The following is a 6,772-nucleotide window of genomic DNA, read 5'->3' on the forward strand; positions in this document are numbered from 1 at the left end:
CTAAGACAGACCATTTTCTACTTCTGTAGATATCTTTTGGCCAGGCTCTAAGTGTTATCAGTTTAAAAAAAAAAAAAAAAAAAAAAGAAAGAATTTACTTAGCTCTAAGGGATACTTCCTTGGTTTAGGAGATTAAGTCAATTTCCTCCACTTTAAAATAGCTTTTAAATAACTGATTCTGTAATTCATTATTTATGCAGTTGGTAATGTAATTCATTATGTGACCACATAATTATCACTCAATGATCAGTGATGACTACAGAAGTGAAATCTCTGGCTTCAAAGGTATTTTATTATATTAGCAATAAGGATAATGAGTTTAATTCTCTGACCCCATGAGACAGAAAACTTCAGATAAAATATACTGTGAAATAGTAAACATCAGCATTCTGTCTCCTGTGTGCTTTGCAGCCATCTTCCTAGATAAGAATAAGAGAAATCAGAGGATTTTAGAGCTGGGAAAAAAAACAAAAAGATCACCCCAGCACTTTGCTTTGCAGATGAGGAGGCTGAGGTCCAGAGGGGAACCATGATATCCTAAGTCCCTCAAAGAGGCAGTGCCAGAGTTCACTTTCTGTGGGGATTATAATTGACCACTACTCTCTACTTCTTATACCAAGAGTTATGACTCTCCGTGGAGAACACTTACACTAGATGTTCATCATGCAAAATCTTCAGGAAATTATATTTTCCCTTACTGCATTATATTTTTTATTCTAGTATGTTCTATACTTTTAAAAAATGCCAGTGCAGACCCACTACTTAAATTAAAATACACGAATGGTTTGCAACCCACAGTTTGTTCTAAGCCAGTGCCAAGACCCAGATCAGGTCTTACTTTCTCCAGGGGGATTTTCCTTTCGATGTAGAATGTTTGCCCTCTCCTTGTAACCAGGTAAAGACTTAGAGTTCACCCTCTCTGTGAAGCCTTCCCCAATTCTTCTGAGAAGTTAATTAATTCTTCTATTTTCTCACAATAGCGATTGGCACCTGCATGCTGCATTATGATCTGGCAACACTCTGTCGTTTGAGCAAATTTTTAAATCTCTACTTAGAGGATAGAGGTGGTATCTCATGTCCCCTTCCACCTTCTGAAAACAGCAGACTTGCTTCCCCAAAATGCTCCCTGACTCAATGCTACACGCTGCTGAAGAGACTTGTCTCATGAAGGTTGATCAACTTTCTGCCCAGAGGGCACCATGTCAAAGCCCATGATGCAATATCTTCCTTTAACTCGGTCACCGTAGAGCACCCACGACTCAGCCCCTCAAAACTTGACCCATTTTCTACACCAACCCAAGCTCCTTCATTTCCTCCGCCCTCCAAACCCAATGACAGACCATGAGTTCCAGAGGGCAAATTCTTCTCCATCTTCACTCTCTCTCTAAACATTCCTTCCATCTTCTAACTGGAAGCTGTCTCTCCCTGATGACTGTTTCCCCTGCAATTCTTTCAAGTGGCAGCTGTGTTTCTCTCACACTCATGGGGCGAGTGCCTTCTTGCCGCACATAGCTGCTTCTGCACCATGTTCTCTCCATCCCCCTAAGACTCCTGGTCCCTCTGAAGTACTTTCGATCGGACTAGAAGACACCATCCCTCCTTCTTTTGCAGTCACCCATTCTCCTGGTCACTTCCCCCCATTCACTGAAGATTCTATCCCCTCGACCACTCTCTTTCTCTCCACCATTACCCCTACCATGATGCTTGGTGATTTCAAAACCCTTGAACAATCCATTCAATACTCTGGCCTCTTGGTTTCTTTACCTTCTCACTGCCAGTGGGTTTGTCTTCTACCCCTTGTTAACCACCAATTCCTGGTGATTTTCCAACTAGAGTGACAATTTATTAGTGAGTCATAAAATCTATATTTAGTTAGGTAAACAGAATAAAGTAGAACAGGAAATATCAGAGGGCATTTCCAGTAGGAAGAGTAAGAATTCTTTCATGAAACTTTGTTTCAATGATATACATGGGTACTAGGTAGAGATACAAAATATCTCTCTCTTATGTTGAGTCATAGTCAGAAACATGTGAAAAACACTGATGTAAACATTACCAATAATTGCACCTCGTCCTATGTTTCTATTTCAAGCATCTCACTCCCTAACCACTACCTTCTGTACTCTTGTTAATTCTCTCTAGTATCCCAGCTCCCACAATTCTTTAACTACATCAAGACTTCCAACCTGCTCATTCTGCCCCTTTTCCTATCACTTGCCCATCTCAGTACTCAGTTCCCTCCTTGCCTGGCTGGGGGTCCATGCTTCCTACAAGCTGAGATCCTCAAGGACAGAAGCCATATCCTAGTTAACTTTGTGTCCCTGGCACCAACACTGTGCCTGGCACAAAATAGATGTTCAGAACATCTTTGTGAAATTAATAAGTATGTTAAATTAACAAGACAGAATCCTGCTGAGCTGGCAGATAAAAGCCTCTACCATTTGTGTTTAATTTTGTTTATTACTGGACCCATACGTCAGTTAATCTCCTACATCACTACGCCTCTAATTTCTTCTTTGCAGAGTTTTATTTCCACAGTTTAATTCAATAAAGTCAGGATGGTAGAGAGACATATCTTCAACATGGCACTCTGCCATGAAGAAAATTTCAGTGAGCAATTTCAGCCATAACTTTTCCATCGTACAACTCGATGGAGAGGAAGAAAAATCTCAATGTCTGTCCAAAGATTAATACGTTTTTATATACAGTTCAAAGCTGTCAAGTAGAGTTCATTAGAATAATAAATCTGTGAAATCTTGGAAGGATTAACATCTCATTATCTCATCCTTGTTATGAGAATGAAGGTTTTATTATCTCAATGACTTAAATAATTCTTATCATGCAATGCATTCTCTCCACCCCATCCCCCATAATTGAGGTTTTGATATTAATTTTTTTAACTTACACATTATCCTCTAAGGAGAGCATCAGAATGTCATTCCTGGCTATGAGAGACAGATGGAAGCCTGCATTTTAAATGGTTCTTCATATTTGATTCATTTGTGATTTTATATGCTCTTTCCTAAATACCCCAATTATCATATTTAGCATCTAATCCTTTAAAGCTCAAACCAAGATGAAGAATACGGCAGTGAAAAAGAGCACTAGATTAGGAGTCCAGAAGCTCCTGGATCAGGGACTGGGCCTCTCTCTGCATCACACCCTCACTAGAGGAGCCTGGTCAGTTCCCCACTTGGAATATTCCTCTTCCTCATTCAAAGCTACGGGCCAGCTCCTCTCTGTGAGCTTTCCCTGATCTCACCAGTCCTTCTATACTCTTCTATAAACCTGGAAATCATCTCTATCCATGTATTTATCACTTTCTCCTGCAATCCTTTTTCTTTTTTTGGCATTCATTTTAGCGGCCTGGCACATAACAGATTCTCACCAAATATTTGTGAATGAATAAAAGTAAATCTGTCTCTCCAACTTGACTCTGGTACATAGCAGATATTCAAAACATGTATGGATTTCATTGAAAATTTGGGGATAGAATTATTTCTATTCCCATAGAGAAATCTAGAGCTCAGAGCAGTTCCAAAACTCATTCCAGGCCATAGAGGTAATAAGTCCTGGAGCACTTGATTTGAACATTCACCTGCCTGGCTCCAAGCTTTCACAGATTCCATCACATCAGTCTCCTCCTGTGTGAGCCTTGGGTACCTCCTCCATATCATCAGAGATGGCATGGACGTTACAGACCCACTGGAAAGCCTCCAGGAGTATCAACTGTACACATGAGTCAAAACAGCCACTGAACTTGCTGCTGCTCTTCTTGGACAGAACAACTGACTGCTGGGTGCCAATCCTTCCCTAGGGCATCTCAGAATGTCTTGAAAAAGGGGAGAGGACACTCTCTTAGGAAATTCTCACAGTGTAAATGAGGCCCTGTTGAAAGAAAGACGAAAGACATAGTAATGTTCACTCCCGGTGACATCATACCGCCACCATCCCCTCCCAAAAGCATCCAGAAGAGAGACCCATCCATGGCATTTCTAATGATTTCTCTGGATCGCAGACATGGGCTGCTTAGTCACTGTGGCTGAAACCAGCATGGCCATTACACGTTTATTAAAAAGATAACATCATTTCATTTTACCTTGTCAGGTAATTTTATATGTAACATAAAGAGGGAGTCTAAAAAATAACAAACAGCTGGAAAGGAGAAAAAATGGTCATGTCACTCCACTGTGTAACATCCTAATGATGAGCCAATCTCCAAAACAGATTGCAGACTCAGCTCGAAAAACCACTGGTTTGCCCAGCTGAATGATTGCCTTTGTTTCATTTTGTTCAGACTTGATGATGAGGACCTCATCAATTGGCCTGCACCCGAACTGACTCTGTCCCTCCAGATCATGCAAGTTTGCCCAGCATGGACCCTGGATGGGCATCTTGTCTTCAAATATAGCACAGCTTCTTTGGGTTTGCTTCTTTGAAGTCAATGTATTCATTCTCATTTGGGTTTCTCTAGTTAAGCTTTCATAATCCCTGCATGTATCTTCTCTGAGTTTGCATGTTTAGTTTTCATTAAGAAATTTTGGAGAGCTCTTCTTCAAAACAGCATATACTTCAACTGATATAGTTCTTCAACCATGGGCTCAAGACAACCTAGGACAACTAGATACAAGGCAGTGAGGGAGGACATCTTTCCTGGTGTTGGCTTCCTTCTTTTCCACTTGCAAACCACACATGATGAGTCATTACCTATGCAGCTAATTGTCTCTTCCCAAATAAACTTTGTCTGCTGGAAAAGTTTAGAAAAATCAAATCAGACCCTTTAGACAATCCAAGAACTTGACCTTAGCAATATTACTTTTTCTTTACTTTTACCAAAAAGCTTTTATATGGATTCATTTTATCATACTTTATTTTATTCTCTCTTTGTTAATTGAAGTATAGTTAATTTACAATGTTGTATTAGTTTCAGGTGTACAGCAAAGTGATTCAGTTTATCTATCTATCTATATACTTTTTAATCCAAATGTTTTTAAAATAGTTCATGTGGACCTTCCAATTAAATAAGCTGGAATAAAGCATATCTATTTCAACTTCCTCTCTGAAAGCAACAGAAAACAACAACAACAAAAACTGAAATTGGAAATTGAAGAAAGAAACCCTGTTGACACCTGTATAAAGAGGTTAAGTATAATTACAAAAATCTAGGTATCAAAAAGAAATGATCCTTCTTTTTATTTTTCTCTAATAATTAAAACTCCACCCAAAATTCATCTCAGCTGATTTTGGTTTCACTCAGACTTCCCCCAAGGCCATGTCCAAGTTCCAGAGATTTGTGTAATACCAAGGAGATGTGTTTGTATCTTGTTGTTTATCAAGGAAGCAGGGAAAGCAGTGGGGAGCCAGCTATAATAGAATTGATTTACATGTCCACAGAGAGATTGCTGTGTCCATGCCCCAAAGATGCTCAGCCATCTGTACACACAGGTTGCTACTAGAAGTTGGCCCCAGGGCCCATTCGCTCACTCCCTCCTGGTTCTCTCTGATACTCTCAGGTGAGACCTAAGGGCATGGCCATCACATTTCTGTTTCTGGGCCACAGTGGGGCCTAGGAGTTGTGGCCAGGCTGGCCCTGGCTGAGACGCACCGGGCGCCGTGCAGCATGCCCTCTCTGCAGGCGGCCACTTTCCTCCATTCTCTGTGGGAAATGTACATCTCCTCTGTTCTTGCTTCCTCCAGAGCTCTCTGGGTCTTCTGTCTGCCCGGGACAAGGAACAAGGCAAAGGGGCAGGCACAGAACCCCTTCCCTGGGTTGCACAAACTCTTGACTCTCATCCACTCCCCTCAGCCTCATCAACACCCAGCTCTTGAGGAAATGGTTTCTAGTCTGGAGAGAGGGTGTGAGAGTGAGGGGCACATTGCCTGCCTTTCTAAATCATTTTCCCTAATGCTTTAGGGTTTTGGAACACAGAAGCCAAAGTCTCCCAGATAGAGATATACAATTTCTATTAATATGCAAATAATGTGTAATAACATTATAAATAACCTATAATGGTTTTCAAGGTTCATCCGTTTTGCAACATGTATCTGTACTTCATTTCCTTTTATGGCTGAATAATATTCCATCATATGGATATATCACATTTTGTTTGTCCCTTTAGCAGTTGATGGAAATTTGGGTTGTTTTCACCCTTTGGCTATTGTGAATAATGCTGCTATGAACATTTGTGTACAGGTTTTGTTTGAACACCTGTGTATATAACTAGAAGTAGAATCACTAGATCACGTGCTAAGTGAAAGGAGACAGACACAAAAGGCCACACTTTGTGTGATTCCATTTATGTGAAATGTCCATAATAAGCAAATCACTAGAGACAAAAAGCAGATTAGTGGTTACCAGAGGTTGGAAGAAGAGGAGAATGAGGAGTGACTGCCTAATGGATGAGAGAGTTTATTTTAGGGAATCTTCTGGAACTAGATAGTGGTAAGGATTGCACAAAATTATGAATGTATTAATGCCACTAAGTTGTACATTTTAAAATGGTTAAATGGTAAAGTTTATGTTATGCATATATTACCACAATCTAAAAAATAGAAAATGGCTTATATAATATATAATATTATATGATATAAAATATAATATGTAAAATGTAAAATATATTTATAGAATATAAAACAATGTAAAGCTTTATACTTACATAATTTTACGATTTTTATATTGACATAATACACATATACAAGTATACATGCCCCCAAAATAGCCCCCCTAAAACAGCTATAACCCCAACCTACAGTATATGAAAACTAAGAATAA

The sequence above is a fragment of the Balaenoptera physalus genome, assembly GCF_965194825.1.
Source record: "Balaenoptera physalus genome assembly, chromosome: 6".
Lineage (NCBI taxonomy): Eukaryota > Metazoa > Chordata > Mammalia > Artiodactyla > Balaenopteridae > Balaenoptera > Balaenoptera physalus.